The sequence below is a fragment of the Scylla paramamosain genome, chromosome 12 (genome assembly GCF_035594125.1).
Source record: "Scylla paramamosain isolate STU-SP2022 chromosome 12, ASM3559412v1, whole genome shotgun sequence".
NCBI classification, from domain to species: Eukaryota; Metazoa; Arthropoda; class Malacostraca; order Decapoda; family Portunidae; genus Scylla; species Scylla paramamosain.
Window position 1 is genome coordinate 4,133,165 of NC_087162.1, and position 18,978 is coordinate 4,152,142.

At 40.8% G+C, this 18,978-nt stretch overlaps 1 long non-coding RNA gene across 5 annotated transcripts in view; it reads left to right on the forward strand.

Annotated features, from left to right (window-relative positions):
* The window catches only part of LOC135105550 (uncharacterized), a 51,669-nt gene that overhangs the window by 13,049 nt on the left and 19,642 nt on the right, over window positions 1-18,978 (forward strand). The gene's annotated exons all lie outside the window — the stretch shown is intronic.

The window sequence follows — 18,978 nt, forward strand, 5'->3', positions numbered from 1 at the left end:
ATCAACCTAGTAACAGGCATTGCCAACACCTCGAACCCATACCACAGTCGTTGTTTTCGTGGTCTCGGTAATTCCCAACCTGGAGACGATCATAATAAAACGAAGACTTCTGATTCCGTAATGTTGGAATGAGTAAATTCTTGACAGATGAACAGACCACGACAGCACCAGAGAGAGAGAGAGAGAGAGAGAGAGAGAGAGAGAGAGAGAGAGAGAGAGAGAGAGAGAGAGAGAGAGAGAGAGAGAGAGAGAGAGAGAGAGAGATACAAATGCGTCACTGATGCTTTCAACACGGCATATCCATCTACTGCAATTATGGTTATATACATTTTGATTTAAATTCTTCCTTAATATTCACCAATTTGTTTTATGTCGTGTGCTTGTGACACACAACTGTCTATTGCAGACTCGTCTGTTAGGGCAAATCTGGTCTGCCCTGAATATATATATATATATATATATATATATATATATATATATATATATATATATATATATATATATATATATATATATATATATATATATATATATATATATATTCGGGGCAGACCAGATTTGCCCTAACAGACGAGTTCTTATATAAACACACACACACACACACACACACACACACATGGTGTCCCGGAAGGAAAGTCATATTCTCAAAAATGAAAGATCAAGTCATTCAAAGTGGGGAAATATTCTCTAGTCAAATATTTTTAACGCCATAGTTTAGAAGTTACACATGACATTTTAATATGAACGCGCTGAAAATTGGCGAGTGGCGAAGAAGACCGCAGGAATGGTGGACATTGGCATCATGAGGATGTTACTTTGATTACACTTGAACGTTTTCATAAATGAAGACATTGAATTCAAGAACGCAGTGCATTGTTGCGGCAAATAATAGCTGAAACATAACGAGCGCCATATGGCAACAGCGGCTAGCTGGACGATGCGGGACGGCACGTGTGCAGCCACCTGCCACTGATGCACACTCATGTTTAAATGTCCTGTTACTTTTAAACATGGCGTTAACAACACTTGACGGTACAAGATTTCCCACTAAGAATGACTTGATCATTCATTTCTGAGAATATGTGATTTTCCTCCCGGGACACCCTGTATATACGTACGTACACTAGTACTAAATTCCACTATGGCCATTCAGATCACGAATAGTGATCAGCCAAATATTATAACTGTTGTAGTGATCAGCCATACATTATAACTGTTGTTTGTTGTGTGCCAACCAGCCATATAATAAATCATCTATTATCATCTCCCTCATTATTTTACACGTTGTTAAACTGAAACATTTCTCTTAGATGACAAATTCCATACACCCTATGCGCATGTCAGGAGTATTACAGGGGTTTGGCTAAGGAAGCGCAGCAAATCAAATAAGGGTGACAGGTACTGAAGTTTCCAGGTCGTCTTTATCAGTTGAAGTGAGTTCACGCCGCCATCCAAAGTCTTCTTGAATTTTATCATATTACTGCCATAGCCCATAGAGTATTGCTGTACTGTTAAATAATCGTTATATATTTCAGGAAAATTTAATGATACAAATACAAGGGAATTAGAACTTGTGCTATTTAGAAAAAGAAAATGCAATGTAAACTCCACTGGGGAGACCACCCCAGGTTCCAAGCCAGCGTTACCAAAGGCTGCAATTTCTAGTAAGGATCAAAACAAACAACGCCGCGAAAAAAAAAAAAAAGACTTTAAAATCAGACCTATTTTTCGTGGTGAACATCATCACTCAGTGGTAACGATCGCAACAACAGGGAGTGACTGAAATCAAGCATAGTGATGTTGTGATTGTGTGTGTGTGTGTGTGTGTGTGTGTGTGTGTGTGTGTGTGTGTGTGTGTGTGTGTGTGTGTGTGTGTGTGTGTGTGTGTTTATCTTTTGTATTTTTTGTATGACTGAGACCAAGTTCGTATGTTCATTTTTTTTTTTAATTCTAGATTGGTGATGTTTTTTTTTTTCTTTAATTTAGTATTGTATGTACGAGTATAATGTGTGTGTGTGTGTGTGTGTGAGGACGGGAGTGTTGTGGTCGTTGTTGTTGTTGTTCATCATCATTATCATTATTATTATTATTATTATCATTATCTTCTTTTTCTTCCTTTTCTTCTTCTTCTTTTCCTTGTTGTTGTTGTGTCTTGGTAATTTGTCACCGCAGTTAGACATGTCAATACCATCTATTTTCTTTTGTCTGTCCTTGGGATTTTCTCGTTTCCTTTCTTCGCTTTTCCCCGTCCACTGGCTGCCTCCTTCCTAGATGCCTGCTCGCTTCCACTTCCTCATTATTATACTCATCCCTCCCGTTCTCCATTGTTCTCCTTCCTCTTCACTCTCCTCGTCCTCGCTCTCTTCCTGGTTCTTCCTTCTTTGTTGTTGTCGTCGTAGTCCTCCTCCTCTTCCTCCTCCTCCTCCGCCTCCTCCTCGTCCTCGTCCTCTTTCTGGTTTTTCCTTCTTTTTTGTCGTCGTAGTCCTCCTCCTCCTTCTCCTGTAATTTAACGAGATACCTGAGAGATCTCTGGTATCCGACGGTAAACGGAAATCGAACCCAACTCATCAAATCTTCTAGTCTCGGCAACTTGTTCTTATTCAGACTTCTGTTTCCTTCGTCATCAAATAGTCTAGCAGGGGCCAAAGAGTCTGCTGCTGTTTGTTTTCCTTTGCATTCCTTTTGTAATCCTCGTCTTCGTTTTTAACCTCCTTCTCCTCCTCTTTGTCCTCGTCTTTGTCCTCGTTGTCTTTTATTTTTGCTTTTTACGTTCTTCTCTTGTTCCTTTCTTTGTTTCCTTCTTTTCTTCCTCTTCTTCGTTCCTTCTTCTCTTCTTTGTTTTTTTCTTTTTCTTCTTTCTTTCTCCCCTTTCCTTCTTTCCTTCTGACCCTCTGCTCCTTCCTACTCCTCCTACCCCTTCTTCATATTAATCAACAGTTGAGTGAGGGCTGCTGTCATGTTACCTAAGTGTGTGTGCGTATGTATGTGTGTGTGTGTGTGTGTGTGTCAAGTGTCCTGCTGTCCTTGTTCAGTCTTACACAAACACACATTAAGCAACACTACACAAATACATTCCCTGCTTTTTCTCTATACAGACCACAGACAACCGTAAGCAAACCAGAAAGACAAAGCTGCTACTTACTAAGAGACAAAAGGCCAGAGGAGTAAATCAACAGGAGCTTAGAACAGAGGAGGGGAAGAAGGCGGCCGGCTAGCTTGGTAAGGGAGAACGGGGATACAAGACTGGGCAAGGCGAGGAAGGTGAAGGAGGGGCGGGGCTGGATAGAGGCAAGACGAGGGGGCAGTTCTAATGTCCGTTTCCTCGTTTCCTTACTCTTATTCCTTGCTCCCTTTCCTTCTGGCTCACCATTAGCAGCAGCATCAGGGGTACACCATCTCACCATCACCTCCACCCGGCTCTCATTGACCTTCCCACACCCAGTTACACCCAGGTCCTCAGTGCCGCTTCGGGCCGCCACAATGACTCCACAAGTTCATGTTTACCTCAGGGAGACGCGTTTCACCTGTAGCGGAGGAGATTATTATCCTTTACCCAGAAACTTCCTCTTTCCCTTTCACGCTTTCTTGGTCTACGTCCCTCGCTTCCTCTTAGCTCTCCTTCCTCTCCGGCTCCTGTCCACGTCTTTCTGTAGTCCATATTCTGAAACACCTATGCGCCGCATCCCCACTACTTTCAAAAGGCTCTATAGTTGAAGTGACACGGGTTTTCAAGGGTGTTTTTATGATGCTAGTGACAGATTGACGATATTTCTACATTATTAACAGGAGAAGCACTCGTGACAACCCGGCTAATCATCTCTGTGGCCTTTGAAAATTGTCATGGTGAGATACGAGTAGTAAAGCGTTTCCGAACACGAGAATATAGCCGTTCTTGCCGTCAATGTCCCTCAATTTCTATTTCGCCTCTTCCCTCCCGTATTCTCAATTCCACGTGGATATGCGACGGAGAAATTTCAATAAGCCAGTTGAAATCACGCCTAAAAAATGTAGATTTGGGTGGATCCGGAAAAGTAAAGGAAGGAAGGAGGAGGAAGAGGGTGAAGGGGAGACTCGTAGGCAAGGAAGGGAGGGGAAGAGGATGGCGGCGCAAAGAAAATTAAGCTTGAATGGGAAAGGGAAGTATGAGAACTGAAGGGAGGGTCCGGGCAGAGGAATAGGAAGCCACGATGCTTATGTAGAGGAAGGAAAGGGACTAGAATACAAATATATTATAACCCTCATCGCTTCCTCTTCCTCCTCATCTTCCTCCTGCGTCTCTTCCCACAGCATCCAGCCCCCGCCAGAATAAAAAGGGAAATACAACAAGGGAGGAGAAGTATGCATAAAAGAAGGGATTAAATAAAGCACGGAATCATCATGGAGTGTGCAAACATTAGATTAAAAAGTAAATATAATTGAGTTTGTGGAATTTCTTTAATAGTTTTTGCGGCGAGGTGTGTGTGTGTGTGGTTAATTACTCGAGAGAGAGAGAGAGAGAGAGAGAGAGAGAGAGAGAGAGAGAGAGAGAGAGAGAGAGAGAGAGAGAGAGAGAGAGAGAGAGAGATCCTTTTCCTCCTCCTCAAGATGGCCGCCACTGATTACCCTCCTCCTCCATCCCTCCATCCCTCCACTCCTTCATCCCTCCACTCCTTCCTCGGGGCCTCCTCTCCTTCAAACATCCTCCCTTCTCTCTTATCTTCCTTTATCTTCCTTCCTCTCATTTATCTTCTTTATCTCCATCGCCCATTCTTCTCTCCAGTTTCCTCCCTTTCCTCCATCTCTCTTCCTTCCCTCCATCTAGCTTTCCTCTATCTTCCATCTTTCCCTCCATTTCTCTCTCTCTCTCTCTCTCTCTCTCTCCACCTTCCGTGACCTTCCACCTCTCCACTCTTTCCACTTCCCCTACCTCAATAAATTATTCTTCCTTATATGCTCACCCTTTTTCGCCCTCTCTAACCTACTCTCCCCCCTCTCTCCCTCTTCCTCTGTTCCATTTTCATCTCCATCTCTCCCTCTTCCCTTCCTTCATCCGGTTCTGCTTCCTTACCCTCTCTACCTTTCTCTTTCCTTTCTCTCCATGTCTTATTCATCTTTTTCTTCATTCTCTTTCCTCTTTCGTTGGGCTTCTCTCACTTTCCTTCACCAGCAGTATCTCCCTCCTCCTCCTCCTCCTCCTCCTCTGTTTTTCTCTTCTTCTTTTAGGCCTTTTATTTTTGAGGGCCTTTTACTGTCTGTCTTTGTTTTAATTCTTTTATTTTCTCGCATTCTTTCTAGTTACTTTTGAAATTTGTAGTGTGTTTTGTGCTTGTTCTTTTGGCATTCATTGTTGTTGTCTGTTTTTCTTTTCGCTTTTGTCTCTCTCTCTCTCTCTCTCTCTCTCTCTCTCTCTCTCTCTCTCTCTCTCTCTCTCTCTCTCTCTCTCTCTCTCTCTCTCTCTCTGTCTTTCCTTTCTTCTTTGCTAAGTTCATTCTCTTTTACACCATATTTTCTGAACTTTCACTATTTCCTTTTTCGTTTCTCACGTTTATTCTTCTCTTTTTCTTCTTTCATTAACACGTTTCGAATTTTCCCTTCTGTTCCATTTTTTGGTCATTGTTATCCTTTGGCTTCAGCCTTATGCATTTTCTCCCCTCTCTCTCTCTCTCTCTCTCTCTCTCTCTCTCTCTCTCTCTCTCTCTCTCTCTCTCTCTCTCTCTCTCTCTCTCTCTCTCTCTTTCCATTACAACAACTGTAAAAGACAGTCACTTCATTTACTTTTTTTATTCTTTTAATTAATTTCATTTTCATTCTTTCATCCTTTCCACATTTTTACTTAGTTTTCTCGTCCCACTTTCTTCACAGGCATTATTTCATTCGGTATTTTCAGCGTGTATTTTCTTTTCTTTTTTCCTTTTTCCTTTTATGCATCTTTGCTTTTCCCTATTTTGCATCGTGTTTTTGTTTCCATTTTTCTTTTTGTAACTCGTATTATTTTCTCTTGTCCTACGTGTCCGCCCTCTTTCATGACCCATTTTAAAGTGTTTAGTAATTTCCTCGCATTCCAGTTATTTTACATTAATGCTCTCTCTCTCTCTCTCTCTCTCTCTCTCTCTCTCTCTCTCTCTCTCTCTCTCTCTCTCTCTCTCTCTCTCTCTCTCTCTCTCTCTCATGTTGTTATTGCTACTTCATTTCTGCATCACCGTTTTTCTCTTCCATGTTTCTTGAAAAAAAGCTTATCTGCTTCATCACCCCTTACACACACACACACACACACACACACACACACACACACACACACACACACACACACACACACACACACACACACACACACACACACACACACACTAACACGCACACACAGTTCCGCTCCTCAGGAAGATTTCAGATATTGTATCCCAAATCTAATTTTCCTGAAACTGAAGTCCATTACAATGATGTCCCTTTTCATGGAATGTTTAGAGCACAGAATATGTAAGTGCCATCTTTGTGCCAGGTTAACCACCCCTAAGGTGCACTACAGCATGTCCATTGTGGGGATAAAAAAGTGTGCACGATGCCGTAGAAACACTGACGCACAATGTAAGCCAACGCCTTCATGATCTAAACACTCAGGTTAGGATGCTGCTCGTGGATTGTGTCAGCGTGTCCACCACTGTACAATCCCATGTCATCTTGGTTAAATTGTTGCATATTAATGTAAATAGTATATATATTTTTTTGATGTTTGGTTCCTTATTAGTCACAATATATAAAAGTGAACGTCAAATGTAATGTGATACATAATAACAAAGGTGTGTCTCAGGGTCGCGGACTCGCACTAGTTTTATTTATTTTCTTCGCTAATGACTCGTTAGCAAATACAGTAAATACTTAACCGTAAAATATTCTGATGATATTGTTATGGAAAAATTTTCTGGAATAAGTAATTTTTGACCAGTAAGAATAGTAATTGTAATCAACTCTGAACCGGTTGGAATAGTAATTTAGCACAAGTGTTTTGGTGTGATTATAACTACTGTCAGGGACCAAAAAAATATATATGGTGTAATAAAAAAATAAGCAAATGTTATAAAATACATTTTATGAGTGTTCTCAGGATTTCACTGACAGATGACATCATGAAATTTTTTTTTACAAATCAATGATCGAATGTGCACTTAGCTTCTCTGCTGCAGTAGGGTAAAACACAAATTAAGGATAAGGGGAAAAAAAAAAAAAGTTAAGGCAGCGAGAAAACTAGGGGCGAAAGTGACTTTCCTTGGTGACTTGTATAACACATTTGTAATTCAGATAGTGAAAAAGATAACAGCAAATAAAGACCTCCCATTTCATGATAAGTAAGCGTGTATTATTACGGTCGGGGAGGGCGAGAAGGACTGCCTCTGCCTGAGCAACATACTGACAGATTCAGTTGTCTTGTAGCAAAGTGGGACTCTTTAACCATCACTAAGAAATTTCACGTGGTAAAAACGGTGGACGATACTTTTGTAATATGTATACATGTATTTTTTGTGTGTGTATGAATTTAACCATTTTCGAATAGTTCAATTTTCTTTCTGATTGTTATGTCAATTAAATAATTTCTGATATTTTATTTTACAAATGTGATGAGTTTGTAAAGCAAATATTGAAATTGTATTGCAACTATACTATTTGACCGTTAAAGTATTCTTCTTCACACACACACACACACACACACACACACACACACACACACACACACGTAGATTCTGGACGGCTCTCACTACTTCCTCATCATATATGTGAACTGAATTTAATATAAGGAGAGCTCTTGGCAAGGAAAGAGAGAAAGAAGGAAGGAAGGAAAGAAGGAAGGAAAAAAAAGAGGGAAGGAGATTGAAAGAGAAGAGTGAATAAACAAGGAATGAATGCAAGAACAGATGTAGAAAGGAGGAAGGAAGAAAGAAGGAAGAAAAGATGTATTTGAAAGGATAGGTATTTCAGCTAAGAATGGTGAGTGACGAGAGAGAGAGAGAGAGTTTTCTTACCCGCGATATTCAGGTCAAGGTGCGTGTGTGTGAATGTGGGAGGTGAATGACTCTGTAGGTGTGTGTGTGTGTGTGTGTGTGTGTGTGTGTGTGTGTCTGGAGGTGTGGTACCTTGTGCAGGTGGAAAACAAGGAGAGAGAAAAAAAAAAAATGTCACGTCCACGCCTACGTCCACACACACACACACACACACACACACACACACACACACACACACACACACAAGTAAAAGTTTGAGGCGTAGGAGTCAAGTTATATCGTTCTTATCAATTTCGGCCTATCTTGACTTCTCTTGTCGACGTGATGGTGGTGGTGGTGTTGGTGGGCGGTTAGTTCAACTTCTTTAGTTCAACTTCTTATCAGTGGTAGACAAAATTGAGACCGTACATAACAGGTGTGACATTGTTTGTTTTTGTTTTGTTATCTATATATCGTTGTTGTTGTTGCTGTTGTTGTTGATGATAGTGGTCTTTGTTCTCCTTTTCTGTTATTAGAATCGTACTTCGTGTTCTCACAATTTATTCTTGTGATATTGTCCTCCTCTTCCTCCTCTTCTCCACTTCGCCTCCTCCTCCTCCTCGTCCCTTTCCCACATATGTTAAAGAGCAATGGGTAAAAATTTCTTTTAATCTTGCGTCCACCTTTACCCAACATTCACCTTTGCTAAGTGATTCCTCCTCGCCCGCCTCCCTCTCGCGTCTCCCAGCTCATAGGTAATTGGAATTATTCACGGATGCAGACACGACAAGGTTTTCACACGCAGATATAGAAGAGGGAAGCAAGGGCGCTGTGGGGAGACGCAGGAGAGAAAAAAAGCGGCAGGTAGGGAGAGGGAAAGAGGGGATGAAAATGGTGTTTGAGTGAGTAAGGGAATGGAAGGAATGCAGAGAAAGGATGTGATAAACGAATACGAGGGAAAGGGGAGAGGAATATGGAAGAATGTGGTGAGATAGGAGAAGGGATCAGTGACATGAAGATAGGAAGAATATGGGAGGAGGAATGGTAACCGAAATGTGAAAATGTGTGTGGAAAGAAGATGGGGAAGGAACGAGGAAGAGAAAAGGGAAGGAAAAGAGAAGGATGTCAAGGAATCGTCAGTGTCGTAAATGAATGTAGGAGAGAGAGAGAGGAGAGAAGAGAAGAGAGAGAGAGAGAGGAGAGAGAGAGAGAGAGAGAGAGAGAGAGAGAGAGAGAGAGAGAGAGAAAGTTGTGGTAAGATAGACCAAAAATGCTTTGTTGAGAGGCAAATGAGTTTTTTTTATATATATATTTCTTTCTCTCTCTGTTTCCCTTTCTTTTTCTCAAGTAAAGATGAGAGGTCTGCCTGTCTGTCTGCCTGTCTGTCTGCCTGTCTGTCTGTCTGTCTGTCTATGAATATTTATCGGCCTGTATACATTAAATGTTAATGGTCGTTGTTTGTCTGTCCCTTTGTCTCTATCTGTCCGTCTATCGGTTTCTATGTATCTATGTATGTATTATGTATGTATGTGTCTGTTTGTTTGTTTGTATGTCTGTCTGTATGTCTGTCTTTACAATCATCTATCTATTCGTGTGTGTGTATGAGGATTCCTCTCTCTCTCTCCTCCTCTCTCTCTCTCCTCCTCCTCTCTCTCTCTCTCTCTCTCCTCTCCTCTCTCTCCTCTCTCTCTCTCTCTCTCTCTCTCTCTCCTCTTGACCTGATACTCAGATATTAATTTTATCAACAGTTAAAAAAAAAAAAAGAAAAAAAGCACGATCAGGGCACGTGACCTGACATGATACGGAACACTTGAGACTTTTAGAAAGAGAGAGAGAGAGAGAGAGAGAGAGAGAGAGAGAGAGAGAGAGAGAGAGAGAGAGAGAGAGAGAGAGAGAGAGAGAGAGAGGGATTAAAAGTTAAGCAAGGCGCAGTTGCATATTAAAGAAAGCGTGAATTAAGAAAACAGCGACCGAAGAGAGAAATAGTTTTATATATGAGAGATTAACAACTGGCGAGCGAGGCAAAATTTTAGGGGGGAAAAGCGAGGATTAGAGAGAATTGCAAAGGATAATGCCAACTATTATTATTGTTATTATTATTATTATTATTATTATTATTATTATTATGGCGACGACAATGGAAGATCAACAATTCTTTTTTAATTTTCTTCATTTCCTTCCACCTGCCTCCTCATCCTTTTCTTTCTTGTCCTCTTCTTCCTCCTCATTCCCCTCCTCTTCTTCTTCCTCTTTTCGTCGTCTTGTTCTTGTTCTTCTTGTTCTTATTCTTATTATTATTACTATTATTATCCCTATTTTATTTATTCAGTTTCTTCTTAACACGACAACGGCGGAAGAGGCAGACAGTGAAGTGAAAGAGAGAGAGAGAGAGAGAGAGAGAGAGAGAGAGAGAGAGAGAGAGAGAGAGAGAGAGAGAGAGAGAGAGAGAGAGAGAGAGAGAGAGAGAGAGTGGGTGGAGGTGTAAAGAGGGAGAAGGACAGGATGAACTTCTGCCTACTGACGCCCTAAGACTGCTGTTGTGTGAATAATAACAGCAACACAACATGGTGGCCTGTTGATATCCCGCCATGCACCCTTCCACACTCCCCCCACCCTCCACCTCCACCTCACCCACTCACCCCATCCACCCATCCATCCTTTCTCTCCCAACTGTCTCCTTCCCCCACCTTCACCACCATCATCTCTACTTCCTTCCCTTCGTTTTTCTCCTTTATTTTTTCTATTCTTTTCAGTGCCCCTTCCTCTTTTCTTTTTTTTTTTCTTTTTTTTTTTGTGAGTAGTGTCTGTTCTTTTCTTTTTTGTCTGTTTTCTTTGTTAGTTTGTTTTTGTATGTTTGTGTAGTTGGTTGTTTGTCTCTCTATCGTCTGTCTGTTTGTTTCTGTCTCTCTGTCGTCTCTCTCTCTCTCTCTCTCTCCCTCTCTCTCTCTCTCTCTCTCTCTCTCTCTCTCTCTCTCTCTCTCTCTCTCTCTCTCTAATATAGGTATATTCTTCTTGGATGGGTCCGTTAATGGATCTTACTTACTTACTGGCCCTCAAGATATATTTGGATTTTTTTTCCACTGGTCTTAGTATAATTCAATATATAATACATAAACAGAAATATATGAGTACGTACATAGACAGTTTTCCCTCCGTTGCAAATGGAGCATACATACATAGTACTGCATACATGCCTACATAATCAACACACACACACACACACACACACACACACACACACACACACACACACACACACCAAAATAAAAAAAAAAGCTTGCCAGATCCACAGTAAATACTTGCACACATTCATGTCATACACTGTAGAATATAAGTTGTTCTTACTCATATGGTACTCATTTATGAGTACTACATGGTTACTTATAAATATACAAAAGTTAAAATATATCTCAGTAAATATAAGCACTTACTATTGACTTAGTAAGTAATGCTTTGCCTGTATTTTGAATGTATCTATGTTTTGGAGGTTTCTTTAATTCTCAGGAAAGGTAGTGAATAAGAGGCATCCTTAATAAGTGATGAGTCTTCCCTGCAACTGTGTGTGTGGAAATAACGGTATGAGATTGTGTCTGTTCCTGGCGTCCCTATTGTGTGTTTGACGTGCGGTGTGCAGCTGAATTATGTTATATCTGTACAATTGTCATGTATTAATTTGAGTAATTCCTGCTTACATATGTCGGGAATTTTGAGGATTTTTAAGTTTCTGTATAAAGGAGATGTATGTTCGTAAAAGTGATCATTAATTAATGCTCTTATGAATTTTTTTTGTGTATCAGATACAAGGTGCTCTTGGAAATACCTGTGACCGTTCCACAGACACCATTACAGTATTGCAGATAAATGTAAAACAAGGTGTAGTATTTAATCAGTGAAATGTTATAGATGAACATATATCTAGTTTTATGTATTATTCCTAAGGATTTAGAGTTTATTACTGATGTAGGTGATAGGGTCTTTCCAGTTAGCTTGTCATCTATGATTGCTCCTAGATATTTAACTTATTTGGTTCTTTGTATTTCAGCATGTGTGTTACCAATATATATTTTTCCAGAAAATGTAAGATATTTGCTTTTTTTCTTTATTTAATGACAACTTATTAATAAACAAGTAGACACCCATACAAGTTCAACATCTAGTGTTGTGATGAGAGAGTGCATGTCATGTCCTGTAGGTGGTGGTGTATTTGCGTCATCTGCGAAGATTTCCGAGTTTTAAAGCATGTGATTTTCTCCTCCTCCTCCTCCTCCTCCTCCTCCTCCTCCTTCCTGTCTTTCTTCTCTGCCAACCACGCAGTCCTTTCCAGCCGTGAGAGAACATTAAATTTACATGACGTACACACACACACACACACACCACACACACACACACACACACACACACACACACACACACCACACACACACACACACACACACACACCGCATCACTGACCTCATTACCGTCTCTCCATTTTTCCTTACTTCTCCCCCGCCCTTTGCCCTCCCCTTACCCCTTCCGGCTCACCTGTGCAGGCCGCCCCAGGTGTGTAGGTTATCCCACTCACAGGTAACTCGTGCATCCTCATCCTGACTCGCGTGTTTCCTCCATCAAAGCTGGAAAACGTGAATTTTGTTTGCTGGTGGACTGGTGATGGTGGTGTGTGTGTGTGTGTGTGTGTGTGTGTGTGTGGAACAGAGTATATAAGGAGAGGAAAACCGCGATACTGTACAGGTGAGCTCTAACTTTTTTTTTCTTTTTGTACAGGAGAATGGCTGATCACAAGGAGAGAGAGAGAGAGAGAGAGAGAGAGAGAGGGAGAGAGAGAGAGAGAGAGAGAGAGAGAGAGGAGAGAGAGAGAGAGAGAGAGAGAGAGAGAGAGAGAGAGAGAGAGAACTGCTCGGGTTGCAGCTCCCAAAATGTGAATTATTGAATAGTGAAAAGAAAGTAATCAATTTAGTTTTACAGATGTCTTGATACTCCTCAAGTGAAACATTTAAAGTTGCATAGCAAGGATGAAAAAACAAACAAACAAACAAAGCAAAACAAAAATAGAGTTCTACTGTTTATCGGAGTGTCTGTGAGTGTCAATGAAGTATGCATGAGGGGAGCTAATGATGGTGGTGATGGTGGTGGTCGTGGTGTCTCAGCTCTGCGTTCAGTGGCGTAGGCAGTGCAGACAGCCGATGTTATGTTGTAAAGTCTGTCTTAAGAAGAGCGAGCAGGTTAGTACGGATTCTTCAGTGACAGTTGCTATTTTTTTTATAATTTTGATGCAAGAAGGTCACTGGCCAAGGGCAAAAAAGTATGAAAAAAATATGAAAAAGTATAGAAAAAAAATTGAGATGACGTTTAAAGAGAAGGAATGAAGCCGTATGGGGATAATTTGGAAGTCAAAACTTTGTTCCAGATTCTATCAAAAGCTTTTGATATGTTTAAGGCAACAACGGAAGTTTCACCAAAATCCCTAAAAGAGGATGACCAAGACTCAGTAAGGAAAGTCAGAAGATCACCAGTAGAACGTCCTTGACGAAATCCATACTGGTGTTCAGATAGAAGACTGTGATATGTTGGATGCTTAAGAATCTTCTTGTTGAGGATAGATTAAAAAACTTTAGAGATGCAGGAAATCAAAGCTATAGAACGGTAATTTGAGGGATTACCGGCGGTCACACTGTTTTAGGATCAGGGTGAATGTAGGCAAACCTCCAGCAAGAAGGAAAGGTAGATGTTGATAAACAGTTGGAAGAGTTTGACTAGGCAAGGTGCAAGCACGGAGGCACAGTTTCGTAGAACAATAGGAGGGATCCCCATCAGAGCCATAAGGGTTAAGGCCAGCGAGGGCATGGGAAACATCACTGCGAAGGATCTTAATGGGTAGCATGAAGTAGTCGGTGGGTGGATGAGAGGGAGGAACAATCCCTGAATCATCCAAGGTGGAATTTTTAGCAAAAGTTTGGGAGAAGAGTTCAGCTTTGGGGATAGATGAGTTGAAATGAAGGAAGAAAAGATGAAGAAGCAAAGTAATTGGAGATGTTTTTGGCTACGTGCCAAAGGGGAGTTAGATTTTTGAAAGATTTTGACACTATTAATGAAGGAGTTTTTGGGTGGTTGGAAACTTGGCATGATTCCAGGCAGAAATATAAAGAACATGATATTCAGGTGATGGAAGGCTGAAGTACTTTTCATGGGCCACCTCTCTATCATGTATAGCACAAGAACAGGCTGTGTTAAACCAAGGTTTAGAAGGTTTATGGCAAGAGAAAGAGTGAACAATATACGCCTCCATGCCAGACACTATGACCTCTGTTATACACTCAGCACACAGAGACGGGTCTCTGACACGGAAGAAGTAGTCATTCCATGGAAAATCAGCATAATACTTCTTCAGGTCCACCCCAATTAGTAGAGGCAAAACGCCAGAGACACCTCCGCTTTGGGGGATTCTGAGGAGGGATAGGAGCGATAGATAGATATACACATTAATGTATATAGATGAACTATTAACCGTAATACCAATAAAAATATATTATTCATTCATTATATAAAGTAATATCTCATTGAGCCGAGAGAAGACTTTTAATAAAAATACTGTAATATATCAAAATCACTCCATAATTATCAGTATATTAATAATTATAATAGGAACAACAACAACCAACAACAACATCAACAATAACATCAACATTAATAATAATGATAATTAATAATAATAATAATGAGAATAATATTGAAAATATGAAGGTCCCACAGTATACTCTCTCTCTCTCTCTCTCTCTCTCCTCTCTCTCTCTCTCTCTCTCTCTCTCTCTCTCTCCTCTCTCTCTCTCTCCTCTCTCTCTCTCTCTCTCTCCCCCCCCTTTCCAGCCCCATAACAACGTCACCGTCACCTTAGCCACTAACGATAAACTAACAAACTTTCTTGATGATTAAGTGGCTTCAATAATTATTAAGAACTCTCGTTGCAAGTTTAGTGGCTTTAGATACCAATAAGATTATCTAAAAGTAAAGGTCACTTGCTTCATGTTACTTGTATGTCATAAGGCTTTCTTTTGGTTGGTTGTCTTTTTATTTCTTATTTTTCCATCATGTATTTTTCAGGGGACTTGGTTTTTTTCCGTTGCTTTTTCGTTGATGTTTCATAGTTTTTCACTAACTAGTAGTAGTAGTAGTAGTAGTAGTAGTAGTAGTAATGTAGTAGTAGTATTAGTAGTAGAAGTAGTAATGTAGTAGGGATGATCTACTACTACTGCTACTACTACTACTGCTACTACTACTACTACTACTACCACTACCACTACCATCACCATCACACCATCACCACTACCACCACCATTACTACTGCTGCTGGTGCTGGTGCTATTAATGATGACGGTACTAACAACAACAACAAAAACAACAACAGCAAACAACACGTCCGCCATTTTATCGTGCTTGTTGTAGGTTTATTAGTCAGTTAATGAGACGTAGTGGGTGATGTCTGCGCTGTGTCCGATGCGCAGTGAACGACGAGGAGGGAGGGGGAAATTGTGGCGAGCATTTGCGGCAACTGTGAAAAAGAAAACGGGATGGTACTGTTTCCACCCCCCTCTCCACCCCCCCCCTCTCTCTCTCTCTCTCTCTCTCTCTCTCTCCATCATTTCGGTGGATTTTAATTAACGTGTGAAGAACAAAGTGCTACGCGTAGTTTGGATTCAAATACGGATGCTGTGGTTTTTCTTGTCTTTTTTTTATGTTTTTCATTAATTTTAACAAACAAAAGTGAGTGGGGGACGATTTTTTATTTTTTTTGTTCCTGTTTTAACTTTGGGTTTACGTACACATACATGCCAGTGCTTTGGGTTAAAAGGGTTAAAGCCGTGATGGTGACGGAGAGAGAGAGAGAGAGAGAGAGAGAGAGAGAGAGAGAGAGAGAGAGAGAGAGAGAGAGAGAGAGAGAGAGAGAGAGAGAGAGAGAGAGAGAGAGAACTCCCATTGTGGTGGTTATGGTTAATGGTGGTGGTGGTATTATGGTGGTGTGGTGGTAGTGGCAGTTTAGTGGTGAAGCGGTGTATTGTGGTGGTGAAAGAGGTACGGTGAAGTGTGGCAACAGTGTGATCTTCAACAGATGAAAGATATAGATGGAGGTGGAGGAAGGATGGAAGAATAGGAAGAGTTTCAGGAGGGGGTCAGAAAAGGAGGAGAAGGAGAAGAAGAAGAAGGAGGAGGAGGAGGAGGAGGAAGAGGAGGAGGAGGAGGAGGAGGAGGAGGAAGAGGAGGAAGGGGAGAGGATTTGTGGCAGTATTATCTTGAAACTTTGGTCACATAACAACTCTTGGCGTGGAGACTCGCCTCCAGACAACACTGAGCTGAGGGCGTGCAGCAAAAGTCCTCTTGTCTGGATATTAAAACCAAGCAGCAGGTGTTCTTCTTGTTAATCCCCGCTGCATTATAAGTCTGGCTGGAAGAGAGGCTACTACATAAATCCTTTGTTTTTTATCTTTTTTTTTTCTATCGATTGTCACGGATGCGTCTATCGATTGTCACGGATGCATCTATTATGAGAACACTGTACAAAGTTTCGTTATTTCACCTCACTACACTGGCTCTAACCTTCATATTTTCAAAACTTGGCATTCATGAGGAGACGTAACTTTTTTCTCTGAACTTCCATAGAACTAATCTTCCATTTTTCACTATCAATGGTCCTGAACGCCCTTTTAATATGGAGGCTTGGCTTCATTGAATTTTGTAATTTTGCTGTTTTCACCTCACTCACCTGTCTGTGGAAGAAGGTTTGAAAGTGATTAGTGCTGGCGGCGTCCCATTTACCTGCCGAGCTGAGTGGGCGGCATACCTGGCTGGGGCAACACTAACAGGTAACACTCTGCAAACTTAGTGGCGCTGTTTCCCTTCCTGGATGAGCTAGTCAATGGATGCATAGGGAAGTCACTGGTGCAACCCAGCTTGGTGACGAGGCCCTCTGAATAACACGGCACGAGGTCAAAGGCCCAGCAGAGGAAGATAAGCCCAACCCAGCCCGGCATGATTGTGTGTGTGTGTGTGTGTGTGTATGTGTGTGTGTGTGTGTGTGTGTGTGTGCCGTCCTCTCAACACGAACCTTTTATGTGAAAATATCCATCAAAGTATTTTTAACTATTGCACTCAAAAAAAAAAAAAAAATTCTGCTTTTTCAGTGATCATTGTTCTCTCCCGTGAATTCTGTTGCGTGAAAGCACTGTAAACAATTTTTCATGGGTCAAAAAGCACGTTTTACTCGGTGAAGATGCTAAATTTATCATCATGAGAGAAAAAAAAAGTTTTAATCTTTTCATTAACAGCAGGTCCCCTCTACAGTTCCGTTATGTCAAACCTCTTTAGTGTATACAGGTCTGTTTTATTCCGTTATGGTCACTAAAGATGCTAAATTCATCATGAAAATGCTTTACTCGTTCACCACTTGTTATTCCATGGATTATGCTAATTTTATTATAAAAATGCCTTTGTTCTTTCAGCAACATTAATTTTGTGGATATGCTTTGTTATAAAAATGTACTTTATTTTTCCTTTCGTAATAGTTCCTCTCCCACACCGCAATTCCATCACGTCGAAGCACTGCAGCGTATTTATTGGTTCGCATTACTCACTTTTGTGCGCTGACGATCCATCTATTACGAAAAACTTTTGCACTTTTTGTTAACTTTTTTCTTTCTGTAATAATAACAGCTGCTTCTTCCACAGTTCTGTGAAGGACGAGAGGGAATTATGTACATGTCCGTGATTAGCGTCAAATTAAACTCACGGAAGAAGTTAACTTTACTTGAAAAAAACTCCTTTATTAATGATAATGGAGCCTTAGACACATAATTATGTTACGTCGAAGAACATTACTGAACTTTCAACATAGGTCTGTGTGGGTGACAATAACTTTTACCTTTCTGACTGGTATGGCCTCTTCTGGGCTTGTGCAAGTTTAGATCACAATTTTGAAAGGTATAACTAACAATAAAGGAGTTGATCGAATGTTTATTTGAAGCTTTTTACTGCCTGTATTTTATTTATCTATTTTTTCTCAGTAAAAATAAGACTGCCTTGGGTTCCTCAGACAAGATAGTACCATTAGGAGTTAAAACTTTAAAATGACTAGGACTGCAGAACTACCAAAGAATCTCTCTCTCTCTCTCTCTCTCTCTCTCTCTCTCTCTCTCTCTCTCTCTCTCTCTCTCTCTCTCTCTCTCTCTCTCTCTCTCTCTCTCTCTCTCTCTCTCTCTCTCTCTCTCTCTCTCTCTCTCTCTCTCGTGTATCGTGTTCCGGCTGACTCTCAGGGTGAAGTTCTTTGATGTGTCTCAAACTGAAACTTCAACACGAAACAGTTCGTCTTGGCCTTGTGCCCCGATGCACCGTCACGTCTGGCGTCACTTCCCAAACCCGCTCCTCCCACCTGTGTCCACACTTCCCAAATATTCTTTTCTTGTCTACTTGAATAAGTCTCGCCTAACTTGCATGGCACAGTAGATTGTTGTTGTTGTTGTTGTAGTTGTAGTAGTAGTTGTTGTTGTTACTTATATTTTATTTAGTTAATTTTTCTTGGTCCTCGTAATATCGTGGAGTTGTCGTGTAGCTTGCATTGTATGTACGGTATTCAATTTACTGAGATGCACACACACCCACCACCACCACCACCACCACCACCACCACCACCACCTGCATCTTTTCTCTTCAAAGAGCGCCTTATGATGAAGCATTTGATATTGCCCTTTCTTATTACCATTTTATATGACTTTAATATTAATAATTTTGTTCATGGGATTTCAACTCTACAGTCCATTTTCATTTCCCGTTTAATAGTTTGCTGCTTTTTTGCAGCCAACGATGTAGCCTGACTTTTGTGGTTCACTGGATAAATCGATTAATTAGTTAGTCAGTCAGTCAGTCGCTCACTCACTCAGTCACTCACTTCGTCAATCAGTCAGTCAATCAATCAATCATTCATTCATTCACTCGGTCGATCTCTCATTCACTAAGTCAATCAATCAATCAGTCAGTACTTTTC